At 42.0% G+C, this 13,899-nt stretch overlaps 1 protein-coding gene across 2 annotated transcripts in view; it reads left to right on the top strand.

Annotated features, from left to right (window-relative positions):
* PCCA (propionyl-CoA carboxylase subunit alpha) overlaps positions 1 to 13,899 on the top strand; it is a 450,416-nt gene that overhangs the window by 421,141 nt on the left and 15,376 nt on the right. The window lies entirely within an intron of this gene.

Raw genomic sequence — 13,899 nt, 5'->3', positions numbered from 1 at the left:
CGCGGGCTCATCTGGTGTGAGCAAAAAGCTCACCAGCTTGGACCCAAGCTCGCTGGCTCCAGCAAGGGGTTACTCAGTCTGCTGAAGGCCTGTGGTCAAGGCACATATGAGAAAGCAATCAATGAACAACTAAGGTGTCTCAATGAAAAACTGATGATTGATGCTTCTCATCTCTCTCCATTCCTGTCTGTCTGTCCCTGTCTATCCCTCTCTCTGACTCTCTCTCTGTCCTTGGGGGGGAAAAAAAAAGTTTATACTGAGGCAAGAATGTTGAATGGCAAAATAGCATGTATTCTCCCTTTTTGATAAGCTGTTTTCATTATTGTATTTTATGTAGTGTGAAAGCATTTGTAAAAGTAGATATGTATGTGTTTGTTTGTAGATTAGTGTGGGTAGATCTACAGTACATATTACTAACATGACTTGCGGGGCTTGGATCGGAGCTGTCAGCTTGTTCCATACACGTCTTGACTGCAGGGCTTGCACAGCAAGCCTATATAACTCGTGTTAACTGTATAAAATACGTCTTAAAGTTTTATTAGAACTTTCAAGATTTACTTACAAACTCAGTCCCCAGTTCTTTTATTTAAGTAAATTTTGAATTCCTCAGATATGAATGTGTTGTCTGCAATGCCAGTTCTCAGTTCTTGAGTTTGGCAAAGATAGAGTTCAGAGCCAAGAACTCGAGCACCGAGAAAGTTTATTTAGCATGCAAAGTGAAGGGACGCTCCGGAACATTCAAGCGGGCGGCTCAGAGAGCGGCCTCGGGCTGTCAGAGGAAAGTCACAGAGGCAGAAGTGAGCCAGCTGGGCTGCCTGCACTCAGGAAACAAGTTACAGAGCAGAAGAAGGCCCTGGAACAGATTCAGGGGGTTAGCCCCAGAGTGAGCACCCATGGCCCACTGCTCCCTGGTCGCAGGTCCCCTCACCCTTTGAGCTTAGGAGGAAGAAAGCTTGAAGAGAGGGTGTAGGTGCGCTACAGACAGTGTGTCCTGGGGCCTTAACTCTTTGAGTAGTGAGTTTTCTTCATGCTTGCTGACACCCAGGAGTGAGTTGTTGTTGTTTTTTTTAAATGATTAGTTCCAGTTCCAGTTTTATTAATTTAAAATCATGTTTGTTTGATAACCAATTTATGGAAACAAAAAGAATATACATTTGCCTTTTTTTAATGTTGCCTTACACATTTTTAAAATAAATCAATCGTACTCTGGATGGTCGGGAGGTACTCAAAGGGTACTTCTGTCTGTTTTCTAAAAGCAGGAATTTTAGGGGAGGTCTTAGGGGAAGATCTCAATAAAATATACATTAACTTTCCAGATCCTTTAATATGATGATTCATCAAAATAAGTATATAGGCCCTGGCCAGTTGGCTCAGTGGTAGAGCGTCGGTCTGGCGTGCAGGAGTCCCGGGTTCGATTCCTGGCCAGGGCACACAGGAGAAGCGCCCATCTGCTTCTCCACCCCTCCCCCTCTCCTTCCTCTCTGTCTCTCTCTTCCCCTCCCGCAGCGAGGCTCCATTGGAGCAAAGTTGGCCCGGGTGCTGAGGATGGCTCCATGGACTCTCCCTCAGGTGCTAGAATGGCTCTGGTCACAACAGAGCAACATCCCAGATGGGCAGAGCATCGCCCCCTGGTGGGCGTGCCAGGTAGATCCTGGTCGGGCGCATGCGGGAGTCTGTCTGACTGCCTCCCCGTTTCCAGCTTCAGAAAAATACACACACACAAAAAAAGAGCATATAGGTTCAGGGTCTAGTTCAGGGAGTCACTGGTGCTGATGCCAGCCATGACATTGCTTCACCTGGTTTTGCTGCTTTTCTGCGCCTGGAGCTGAAACACAACTGAGGCATAAATGTCTCTAGCTTAACCAAAACCTTGTGGTCCTCAGACCGAGGCTTTGTTCCTAAAGATTATTTGATACTGATCAGAACCTCATTGTCCTGAAAGCTTAATGTGTAAGGGAGTGAGAGGTCCTGCAAGGGGGAAGGAGACAGGTGAGTCAGGGTGCTGAGTGAGGCCTGTTTGTTTCAGCTGTCTGTCTCAGTTTCTCCATTCCACTTGCCAAGGAATTTTCCTGGCTGCTTACTGTCCTGCTTCAAGTTTCTCTTGCTGTGAGAAATTAGAAACAGAGACTCAAGGCCTGGAAGAGTGATAGATCAGCATAGATGTGGCTAAATTTCCTGTCAGGAGAATGCTCATGGGAACTGAATGGAAACTAGGCAGAAATATTATCAGAGAAAATGAGGGCGACAGGCCTGAAGAGTTATATGTTTGTATGTGCTTGAGAGAGAGGTATAGATCTTTGTTTGTTTGTTTTTAATTTTTGTTTTAAAGAAGCTTTTAAAAATTAATTTGAAAGGGAGAGGGGAGAGGAGCAGGAGAGGACAGGAGAGTTACACACACACATCAGTTTGTTGTTTCATTGCTTGGTTTTTGTACGTGCCCTGACCAGGGATTGAACCCGCAACCTTGGCATACCAAAACAATGCTCTAACCAACTGAGCTACCCGGCTAGGACCTAATCTTTATGTTTTGATGAATTCTAGACCTACCCAGAGCAGCCTCCAGTGTCTTCTCAGGGATATATCCAAGATTTCTTGTGTCTGAATTTTGATTTGATGACACCTTAGTTGTTCATTGATTGCTTTCTCATATGTGCCTTGACCGTGGGGCTACAGCAGACTGAGGAACAACCCTTGCTGAATTTTGATTTGAGATGCTGTGATTTATAATGAGAAATATGTATTTAGTCTTTGTCCCGTTTCTGTTACAGAGCTCCCAAAACCCCTGTACAATAATTTCCTAAATGAAATGAGTGATTAAGGTAAAAGGAAGCCCCTCTCAACCACTCTTGAGCTTATGTTAATGAGGTGACTCTTGGGGAGCTCCTAAAGATGAGGTGCTAGTTGCCAGGGAACCAACCAGGTGATGAAAGGGTTGGAATTTTCAGTCCCGTCCAGGAAGTGGAGAGGGCCTGGAGGTTGAGCTAATCACTAATGGCCCATGATTTAATGAGTCATGCCTACAAAGGAAGCCTCCATAGGAAACCCTGACTGAAGGCGAGTGGAGAGCTTCTGGATCGGAGGACGCATGGAGGGGCTGGGAGGAGGCATGGCAGGAGACGTCTTGAACTCTGCATCCCTTCTTCCATGCCGCGACCTATGCATCTCTTCTGTCTGGCTGTTCACGAGTTGTATTCTTTTATAGTAAGCGTGTAATCTAGTTAGTAAACTGTTTTCTGAGTTGTGTAAACCGTTCTTAAAAGTATCAAACCCGAGGAGGTGCTTGTGCGAACCTCCAGCTAATAGCCAGTCAGTGAGAAGCACAGGTGACAACCTGGACTTACAACTGGTATTTGAAGTGGGAGGAGTCATATGGGACTGGGTCCTAAGTTTTCTCCAGGTAGTTAGTGCCAGGACTGAATTGAACTGTGTAACACCCACTTGGTGTCCAAAGAAAACTGGAGAATTGCTTGGTATGAGGAAAATCTTCACAGATTTGATGGCCAGAGTATACTAGCCAAATTCAAGTATGAAAAAGAAGTATTTTTTCCTTTTGCTCAATTTCTGTTCTATCTGCAGACATGTATAGATAATAACAAAAACAGTAGTAATAATAGGGGCTATCAAATACTAATTTGCCATTTAATGTGTTCTAAACACTCCTCATATACAAATTCACTTAATCCTTACAACAACCGTTTGAAGTTGGCACTGTTATGATCCACAATTTATAAATAAGTTATCCAACTACAGATCCTAAAAGTTAGATCCTCACCTGCCTCCAAATCTGAGAGGGTTTGTTTTAAGAGGGGCTAAAATCAAAAGCCTACTTCATATTGATCACATTCTTTGTAAGGCTCATAGGTATTTATATTTATATTGTGTCATGTGTCTTTTCTCTCTGGCAAAATTATAGTGATTGAGATCAGGAACTATATTTTTATATTTATTTTGTATTCTTCTATTGCCTAAATATGCTCGATAACTGTTTTTTGAATGAATGAAGTAGACTGTTTCTCTAATTCACCATGTACATCTTTGAGTGTCTAAGGAAAGGATAACATAGAGTTCTGTACTGTCTGATCTAGAAGTTCTCTTAATATCAAACCACTTCCTTTCCCTTCGGCTAGAGTGAGAAGTGGTATCAAAACTTAATACTTGCTCCCAGATGTAGAGCTAGAAGAGCTAGAACTGTATAACAATTAGAAGTTGCTGATCTGAGATGGTTTATAATATGCTATTTAAAAACAACCACTACTGTCTCTCCTTGGGCAATTAGAGATGTTTGGGAAGGAGACAGGAGATCCTATCTGGGGAATACTTACTATCAGGCACTTGCTAGTTACTTTGTAAACCTGTCAATTTAATCCACCAATCATTTATTTACATGTATAATCTTGATTTTAGAAATGAAAGTATTTGGCCCTGGCTGGATAGCTTGATTGGTTGGAGCATTGTCCTGAAGCACTGAGGTTGCTGGTTCGATCCCTGATCCAAGCACATAAGAAATAATAGATTTTCCTGTCTCTCTCCTGTTCTCTCCTTTCCTCTCGCTAAAAATCAATAAAGTAAACATGAAAAAAAAGTGATAAAGATATTTGTTCTGAGAAGTTAGGCCAGTTGGCCAAAAGGTGACTCTGTTAGGATGTCAACTCAGGTCATTTGACTTGAAAAACTTGTGCGTTTCACTGTGTTGTGATCAATATTATGGCCATAACCCCTTCTCCCTAGCTTGACCACATGACTTTACAGGTCTTATTCACCCCGCAGTATTGTATGTTCTGTATAATGTACTATATGCAGCAAGACAGAAGTGCATTTAGTTGCTCAAGTTAAACTTGATATATAAGATTCCTAAACTACAAAATCGGTACACAGTTTGCTGATAGTGTGTCGTTCCAGTGCTTTGCACCAATGGTTGTTGGGTTGGGCAGGGAAGAAAACTTTCTCCTCTATCCTCTTAGATTCAGTGCCTGCAGTTTTGCAGACTAAACTGACAAAAACCATATTAGCAAGAGAGAAAAAGAAGACTATATTATATATATTTACACATGGGAGTTCACAAAGAAGTGTGACAAAAGATGGCAGTTAGAATTTAGGACTATATACGGGTTTAACAAAGGGCAGTAATGTGTGAAGAAGAGGTTAGACAAAGGAAAAGGGGTTGGGGGATTCTGAGGTGGGGATCAGTTGTGGGAAGGTAACTAGGAAATGTATGATAAATAAGAGATGTTTGGTAAGGTTCATTATGCAGCTAAGAGTGTTCTCTTAGGGTAATTCCCTTCCTGGCACTGGGGTGGTTCTCCTGGTAAGGGAGAGAGAGATGCCTTTACAAAGGAAATTTGTGCCCTGCTCTTAGAGTGCTACTTGCTTTCAGCTCAAACAATCCTGATGCCAAAGCGGCGTATTTTGAAGTTGCCTACTCTGATCCTCTCTAGTTTTCTGCTTGATCTTCTTAGCCAACTGTTTACTACCCAGTATTATTAGCAACTTTGCTTTCATCTCCTTTGTCTTTTTATATTTCAGTTTCTGATATTCTGAGCAATACAAACCAACACTTTTGCATATTAGATTCTGAATTTCTTCAGTATAAAGCCAGTAGCCGCGGCCACCATCACAGCCACCTGGCTTTTGCAGGTTTGCATTTAATTCGGATAGACGGTGATGAAACTGCGGAGACAAGAACTGGTGGGCCATTAGCTTTATTCCTAGCTCTCACTCGGCAAGTGAGTAAACACAAACACACTGGGCTCCAAAACCCAATCATTCAGCGCTCACAAAGCTACTGACACATCTGAGTTTTCCTAGAATCAAAGGCCTCACCAGCCTCACTCAGTCCCCTCTGCAGGCCTCCGTCTTGGCTGCCTCCACTCCTCCAGGTGGCCTCCCTGCCCTGCTACAACATGGTCTCCTTTTCTCTTCAACAACGTGGTCTTTCTCCCAAAATGGCCTCCTAGCTCCTCCTTTTAAAACTTTTTGGCACGAAAGTCCTCCCCCAGCACGCATTAGCATAACCAAGCCTCTTCCCAAGCAGGAAAGCAATCAGCTACATCACGTGAGAGCATCATCATGTGAGCAGTGGCCATTTTTAACAATTAGAGTGAGCAAAACCAGAAAATACAGATTTTACAACTCATTTGCCAACATTCAGTGAATTCATAATAGCAACAAATATTTTATTAAAAAACCATATAAAGTCAAAAGTGTTGTCAAGGAGTCGGCTGACCTTGGCACACTTCCCAACCTCCTGTGTGCCAACTTAGGACTTATAGGGAAAGGCCAATCTCCCCACCTTTTTTTATCCAGTGTTCACTTATTCTGTACCTCATAGACAGCATAACTTTAACTTCACATGAGCAAAGAACAATTCAAATAGAAGAAGAGGAAAAAGAGGGGTGGGGACCATAGCAAAATGGTACACTTCCCTACCTATGTGCTTATTTACATAATCGTGTTTTTATAACATTTCCTGTACTTTTCTGTAAGCTGATGCTGCCCTAATTATAGATTTTCAGGAGAACACTTCATTGTACCCAAAATTATATAGTGCTTTAAAAAGGTACCTTCTTACCAAATACCTCATAAACTCCTAATTACATAAAACAATTCAGGATACAGAATAGAAACAGCCTGTACTGTTAACAGATGTTGGTATTGTTAAATAATTGAATACAAGGCTTTTAAAGATCTATAATATTTTACTTGTGCAAAAAGGAAAGAAATGACTCATTAGGGTCACATGTCATGGGGACTCCTGATCAAACAAAACGCACATGTTCTGTTTTAGGAGTTCTATACAGGGCATTGTCAATGGACTTGCCTTTGTGGATGCCAAAGTGCCACTTATTCCAGCAAATTACCTTTGTGGTGCATGTACCTGCTTGTTAGACAGATTGTGGGCACCTGGGCAAAGCAGAGCCTGGGTCCCTTTATCATGGCTCACCTGCACGCAGCATCCTCATAGCGTCAAGCACGGGGAAGTGGCCCCAGTAACAGGCTCTCCCCTTCAGAACCCCACTGAGGACTTGCCCTCAGCACACCGCTTCCCCACAGATTGGGAGCGGGGCTGGCTTCCTGGACCGTAGCTTGCTTCTGTCCCATCATTTCTGACTCTGCCTTAAGGCCCAGTGTTGCAAACTAGAAGGAACGGAACCTCAGTGAAGCACAACTGAGGAAATAAATCCTATTAAGTATTGGATTTAATGTTTAATGAACAATTGTCCACACTGTTGTTAAAAAAAAGAAAAGCGGCTTAGGATATCGGAGTTGGAAAGACCCTGTGTTTCTGATTAAGAAACAAAATTTTTCAAAATTAGGCTAGATTTCTGTTTTATTGACAGACATTCCCATATTTTTCTCTCCAGGGAAAATTTTCTTTTGGGAGCAAGCCAGAGATACAAACTTCCTCATTCCTTCAAAGGCTTTGATATTAGCCTTAAGGTAGTTCCTTTCTATAAGAAACCCTTCCCTTTTTTCAGTAAGCATTTGGAAATTTGAGTTGCTGAAAATGGGCTTCATGTATTTTTGTTTTTTGTGTTGGAATTTTCTTCCCACCCCGATTTTTGTGATTCTTCCCTCAAAAACTGGCCTTACTGAGATTGTTGCTCTTTACGGTACATTGACTGGTCCAGCAGAAGACTTCAAGTTCAAGAACCAACTTAGCAGTAAAAAAAAAACAAAAAAAACCCCACAACAACCTAGAATATAGATGGATTCATAAATGTAAGTGAACGAGTGTTGAAAGTGATGCATTATGTCACTGCAACATACTGACTTTATCAATTATATGTCATTAAACAGCTAAGCTAACTGAATGATTTACTTTGTGTTTAACTGCCTTTTCAATTAAAGGGAGCAAACACTAAGGCACTGGGACGCAATATCAGAAACCATATATTTTCTCCTGTTAACACCGGCGTCGCTGACACTCCAGCGAGGGGCGTGGTGGCGTTTTGCTGCGGGCTGGACTGCTCTAGTTTAAATGGTCTAAACCAGCCATTAGCGATGGGGAGCAGGCCTGTACACTGCCTCCAGATCTTTCCCTCCATGCATTTCCATTATGTCACCTAGCTGCTCGCTTGGGAGGTGTTATTTCAGGGTAGTTCACACTACTTATTTCTTTCCATTGCAAGAGCCCTTGATGTTTCTTCATAGTTGTTTTTTTAAAAAATATTATTTAGCATAATGACCTAAACCTTAAACCGTTGGATTTTCAGTAGGAATACAGGTGTTCTCAGTTCTGCAGTCAGATATGTAAGGCCTGTTCTATATGGTGAAAGGTAGATGTTGCTCCCAACAAAGAAACTCGAGACCCCCCTCCCCGAAGTTTTCATTGGTGATAACTTGAACCAGACATTCTAGTTTCTTGGAACACTGTTTTATTATCTTGCAAGTTAATACGGTATTTGGATTTCACAAGGCTAAACTATACAAAGGATTTCTCAAATGTGCACTTGCAGTAGATGGGTATATTAACTGTTACTCTGAAGTTGAGAATTTGAACTATTAAGTGACCCATTGTATTTGTTCTCTGTGTAAAATTTTGTTATAACAGTGCTAATTACTAAGGAGCTGAATTTGTGACTAAGTGCACAGCAGTAATTTGCACCTTACTGTTGCTTTGCCATTAAAAAAATTGTGAACATGTACGCGGGGTGTGTGCAGTTGATTTATGAACTTCCGAAGAACACGTTTCTCTATGGATCTTTAACAGTTGGACTTTATAGCATTTGGTTTCTATATTTGTGCTTCTGAGATGCTTTTATTACCCCAATAAGAGCTGCTGAGTGCTGAATAGGACATTTTCAACAGAAGAATAGCGTTTTGCAGTAAGACTGAAACTTTTAAATTATTACATGCTTTTATTATTTTTTTGCTAGTTAAAAAATAAAAACTCCTTTCTAGTTCCTTCCTGTTGATGTGAAATCATGAACTGGAGTAGGCAGATTTGAGTGTTTGGGGGATGGTGTTAGAATCGTTGTTTGAGGGGCAGATGGAAATAGTTCTGTTCTATTGGATTCACAACCTGACTAAATGCTTCTACATAATTAGAGTCTAAACCAGACCTAAACCAGCCGAGTTTTGTTCTTTATTTTGTTGTGATTTGGCTTATGAGGACAACTTCAAGTCTTGGGACAGAATTTATTTTTGTCCTGTGGATGGTTCAGAAACATCTGCACCAGGTAGTTTACAAGTGTTACTTATTAACCCACGAGCCAAAACCCCAGATATGCAGCTCCGACTATTGGAAACTGCACATTCCATGCTTTTATAAGTGTATATTTAGATTAATTCCACACACCTCTTATTTGGAATTATGGCAGCCAAGAACTTTTAAAAGAAATTTGTGTTTTGCAAAAGAACATGAAAAATTAAAATTTCTTTTCCACTACAAGAGTTGTTCTGTACTTTTCAGAAATCCTGCTCATAGGCAGAAAGGAAAGGGTTCAAAGGAACCTCATCTCCATATGGTTGAACTCGATAATCCTTTATCCACCATCTTCAGCTCTCATTCCTTCGCTTTCTTGCCTGTGGCTACATTTCTATCTCTGCATCAATTAGCACAGTGATTTATACAACAAGCAAGCAGTTTAGAGGTAATGGTACACAATTAACATCTCATTCCACCATAAAGGGTATGCTAAATACCCCAGTCATTGCTTTCTCTGCCTGGAATTGAAATAAGTGTTTGTCCTAATTCATATGCTATCTGATGTGAAGTGGGCCCGCTTTGTACCGCACTACACCATTAATCTAATTATAGATAGCTGCAAATGAAGTGCTGTCTGAGCTAGGAGATTGAAGAAAATAGCCTTTTGTCATTTAGCATGACTCTGTGAAGCAAGATCACACTTTACAGGGCAATACTGCAAAATGGAAATCTCAATAACATGACTGCCTGTTGCATCTTTTCTAATTACAACAGCATTGTAAACACAACTGGGCGCTGACATAAATAGAGCTGTAGATATGCTGTCATGTGGGTTGTCGCAGAAAGTCCTCCGAGTGCTGTTGGATTAAATGATGCATTCTGATTGACAGCTACCTTGAGACTGTGCGGATGGAGTCGTCACAGCATTATGCAAACAGGCTACGCAGGGACTGTAGCTGTACGGGCGCGTTCACTGCTGTCTGTTCATTTCACCCCTTCGCTGGGGCTGTACCTCCGAGAGGAGGACGGCGCGGGCTTTTGTTCTGTATGGTTTCAGTGCTGTTCCTTGGAGATTTTGGTTGGTTTGGTTTTCTTGGGCCTGACGCTGACCTAGAGGAGGGTGTATGTTGTGTGACTTTGAGCCCTTGCTATGGTTTTCCTCAAGTGTTCGCGGTGTCGCTCGCAAAGCACACAGGAAAGAAAAACAAGGTTGAATTACATTACTGATTCCACCTAAGTGTTTGAATTTGCATTTCATTTTTTTTTCCTAGCATGCTGTTGTTTTAAAAGATGTATCCGTTTTGCAACTAGTGATTTCAGTCACTTTCAAAACACTGACAGTTTTTCTCTAGCTCAAGTTAGGAAAGTAAACTCTTAGGGAATAGTTGAATGTTAGTTCTCAGTCCTGCATTGTGAAAATGGCGACACAGCTCAATTTTGGGGAGAAAGTGTAGAACTTTGAATAAGAAGAGATCTTTTTGTTGGAAGAAATGGATTTGCCATCTCACTGAGTACGTGAGGGCCATTGAACAGTATATGGCCGATGCTTCAAGATGTTTATTGAAAAAAAAAAAAGATGTTTATTGATAATTCACAAAAAAGATTTGTCATTTAAGGTTTATCATTTACACTAACCCCGTGTGGAATGACACGGCTCCCTGGTTGACATGAAAAAACATGATGGTTCATCCACAGTACATATCCTCATTGTTGGGAGAACGATGTAGAGATGGAAACTGGAGTTATGCTGCTTTAACAGGAACAAAGCTAAAGGCTCAGAAATCACAACTGAAAAAATTTATAAAGCCAACTGAAAGCACACTCATCCTGCCGGGATCCCACAGACCTCTAAATCATACAAACGTGAGAAGGTGGGCTGTGTAAAATCACTGGAGGCGTGAAGAAGCACATGGATTTAAACTCCTTCAAGAAATACATACACTGAGCTAATACAGGCACCAGCAAGATGGCATTTTGTGTGACCGTCTGCATGGAGAGCATCCACGGTGAGGACCGCTCTGGTGTCTGGGCCAGAGCTGTGTGTGTGAATGGCACCGGTGGGCGTGGCCATTTGCAGGATGTGTCTGTTCACACACCACGATGGCTCCCTCTTTCTCCCACTACCGCAGCACTCTGCTCCATCTTTCCCCTCTTATCAGGCTCCATGGTAAGAGCTGTATGTTCATATTTAAAACAATCCCATTGTGTTCCTTTTAATTTTCCGTCTCCTATAGTTTTTTCTTTCTAATCCTTTTATGTCTGGTATGGTTCCTTTTTCTTTTCTTTTCATTTCTTTCTTTCTTTCTTTCTTTCTTTCTTTCTTTCTTTCTTTCTTTCTTTCTTCTTTAGAACATTTTGGGAGAAATTTTCTTGTTAGACACGGTTTTCCATTGCAGACACCATAAAATTAATTTGCTTAGAGACCTGGGCTGGGATCATTTTACCATAATTAGATCATGAGATCCGACCTTGGTCCCTCCCCTTGTTTGTATAGATTGAGGAGTCTGGTCAGGCTAAGCCTGGAGAGCACCTGTTCTACTTACACGGCGAGGTGTGTTCACGAGCGTAGTAATCTGACTGTGGTTTGGAGAGCACCCCCCTAAAGCCACAGAGTGAGGTTCCATCTCCTAATGGCCCACAGCCACCGAACCAACAAGCAGCTTCTAACCCCTTGAGCAGAATTCTCTCACGAGCACCTCCGGCTTCTTCTGGGATTGTGTTTCCCTGTCCTGCTGAATAGCCTCTTAAAATCTGGGACTCCCACTCCCAAAACAGCAAGTTCATGGTTTTTCAGCCTGAAAACAGTAACAACGGCTTAAAATCAACACTCCCCAGGGACACCTTACAGAATCCACTGGGAATATGTAAATGCCTAGCATAAAACCAAACTGCTCTCCTCACAGGGCCTCTTCCTGAAATCTCTCAACTAGTTGGCTGCTCTGCTCATGCACCCTAAGAATTCAGAGAAACCAATAACTAGCAGTTTTGATCATAAACTCGGAAAGCCCTGGTGTACATTCTTCAATGACTTCTTTTCTGGGGCATCAAAAAGCTCTTACGGTTCTCACCAGCAGTTCGTTCTGATGGGCCCATATGCTGCACTCCGCCTGGATCCCATCCTGGCCAGCGCCCCGTGTATGCTACACGGGCTGGCGAGCCAAGAGGTTGTTTTAAGAAGGCGTGTTTGTATGGGCTCGCTCAAGGCGTAGGGACAACATCAAAGGTACTCTTTAAAAGAGAACTTTCTCGATGCCTTCTCTTTTTCTATTCAGAAAGGTCATGTCTAAGCCAACTTTTTGCAACAAGGCCTCTCCTGAGGCGTTTACCCCGTTGTTATTTTTTGCTTGTGATTACAATGAGTCGCTTATCCCCCAAACAGATTTAAGAACAATAAACAAATACAAAAGGAAAAGGAACATCTCATCAGTAACAAAGACAGCATCTAAAGGCATTGAGTTCTGGGACTTTTACATCTCCTTCCAAGCAAAGCAGGAGTCCTACAGAGAAAGGAATCCAGAAGATACGAACGTTATAAAAATAGTAAAAGGATCCAGTTTGAGTCAGAATCTTGTCATTGCTGGTGAGAAGTGGAGCTTGGGACAATCTCAGCACTTTATTTAGATTAAGGCTTGTTTGTGATATAGCTAAAATTAGTGTTTAAGGGTAGCCATTGTGGTGAAACGTGATAAATTGTATTATCTCAGTGTAGAAAGATACTTTCCCTGAATTTTACATTCTGAAGTCAAATGGTGCAAAAACAACAAGGGAAAAATAGGTCTGTGTGTTCTGCTGAAGACTAGATGACTGGCCCAACGCTGCCCAGTCACACGACAGGAGCCGCGCCCAGGTGATGCCAGCTGGAGTGACTTTGTCGTTGAGGGATGCTGTCTTTTTTTTCCGAGGCAGGCAGCGCACAGACACTAACACCGCAATTTGGTACAATTATATTCTCCCCCGCTCTTTCTAGCCCCCGATAGATTTAATGAAGGACTTTGAGGTACAATTCCTCGTTGATAAATAGTCCCTCTCTGCCCAGAATGTTTATTAGACTGACAGCAGAATGCATTCTTCTTGCTTTTCTCCCTTGCCACTTATGACTCAGATCAATTTTAATAGGAGCAAAAAGCTTTTATTTGCACTGTAATTTCACTTAAGAATCATATCCTTCAGAAACTGGCAGACACTTGTACGTCTTGATTGCAAAACACACAACACTCAGGAGTAAAGAAACATGCAAAAGGTGTTATTATTCAACCTGTCACAGTGTTGTAAATCTGCTCTGAATTTAGGCCATCAAAGCTCTTCCTTGGGGCCCGCCCCCACCCCTTTTTAAATAGGCCCCGTAAAGAGCACACTTAGAGATTTCCGCCGACCCTTTACGGAATTAAAGGGTGAACTCTATTTTGCTTTTGCGTCCCTGCCGTCACGATGCCCACAGGAGGCTTGAGTTACAGCAGCTTTTTTGAACAAAATGGGGCTGCCTGGATGCTGCATCTGTCTACCAAGGGAAGTGCGCTCTGGTAGCCATCCAAAAATCTTCAGGTGGCCGTTCCTACTTCTCTGATGAACACTTCCTCAAACCATTTTATCTTGTTTCTGTTTGGGTAGAGCAGACTGAAGCTCGTATATTTATTCACAGAGATCTAGGGTTTTTCCTGCCAGGCAGAAATTCTCTTTACTAGAAATGTTCTGTTTGAACTGCCTTTAATGTACCCCTAATTGTTTGAGAGCCACCGACAAAAGGTGCCTTT

Source organism: Saccopteryx bilineata, chromosome 6 (assembly GCF_036850765.1).
Source record: "Saccopteryx bilineata isolate mSacBil1 chromosome 6, mSacBil1_pri_phased_curated, whole genome shotgun sequence".
Taxonomy (NCBI): domain Eukaryota; kingdom Metazoa; phylum Chordata; class Mammalia; order Chiroptera; family Emballonuridae; genus Saccopteryx; species Saccopteryx bilineata.
The sequence above is the reverse complement of the archived record's forward strand: the minus strand, read 5'-3'. Positions and strand labels throughout refer to the sequence as shown.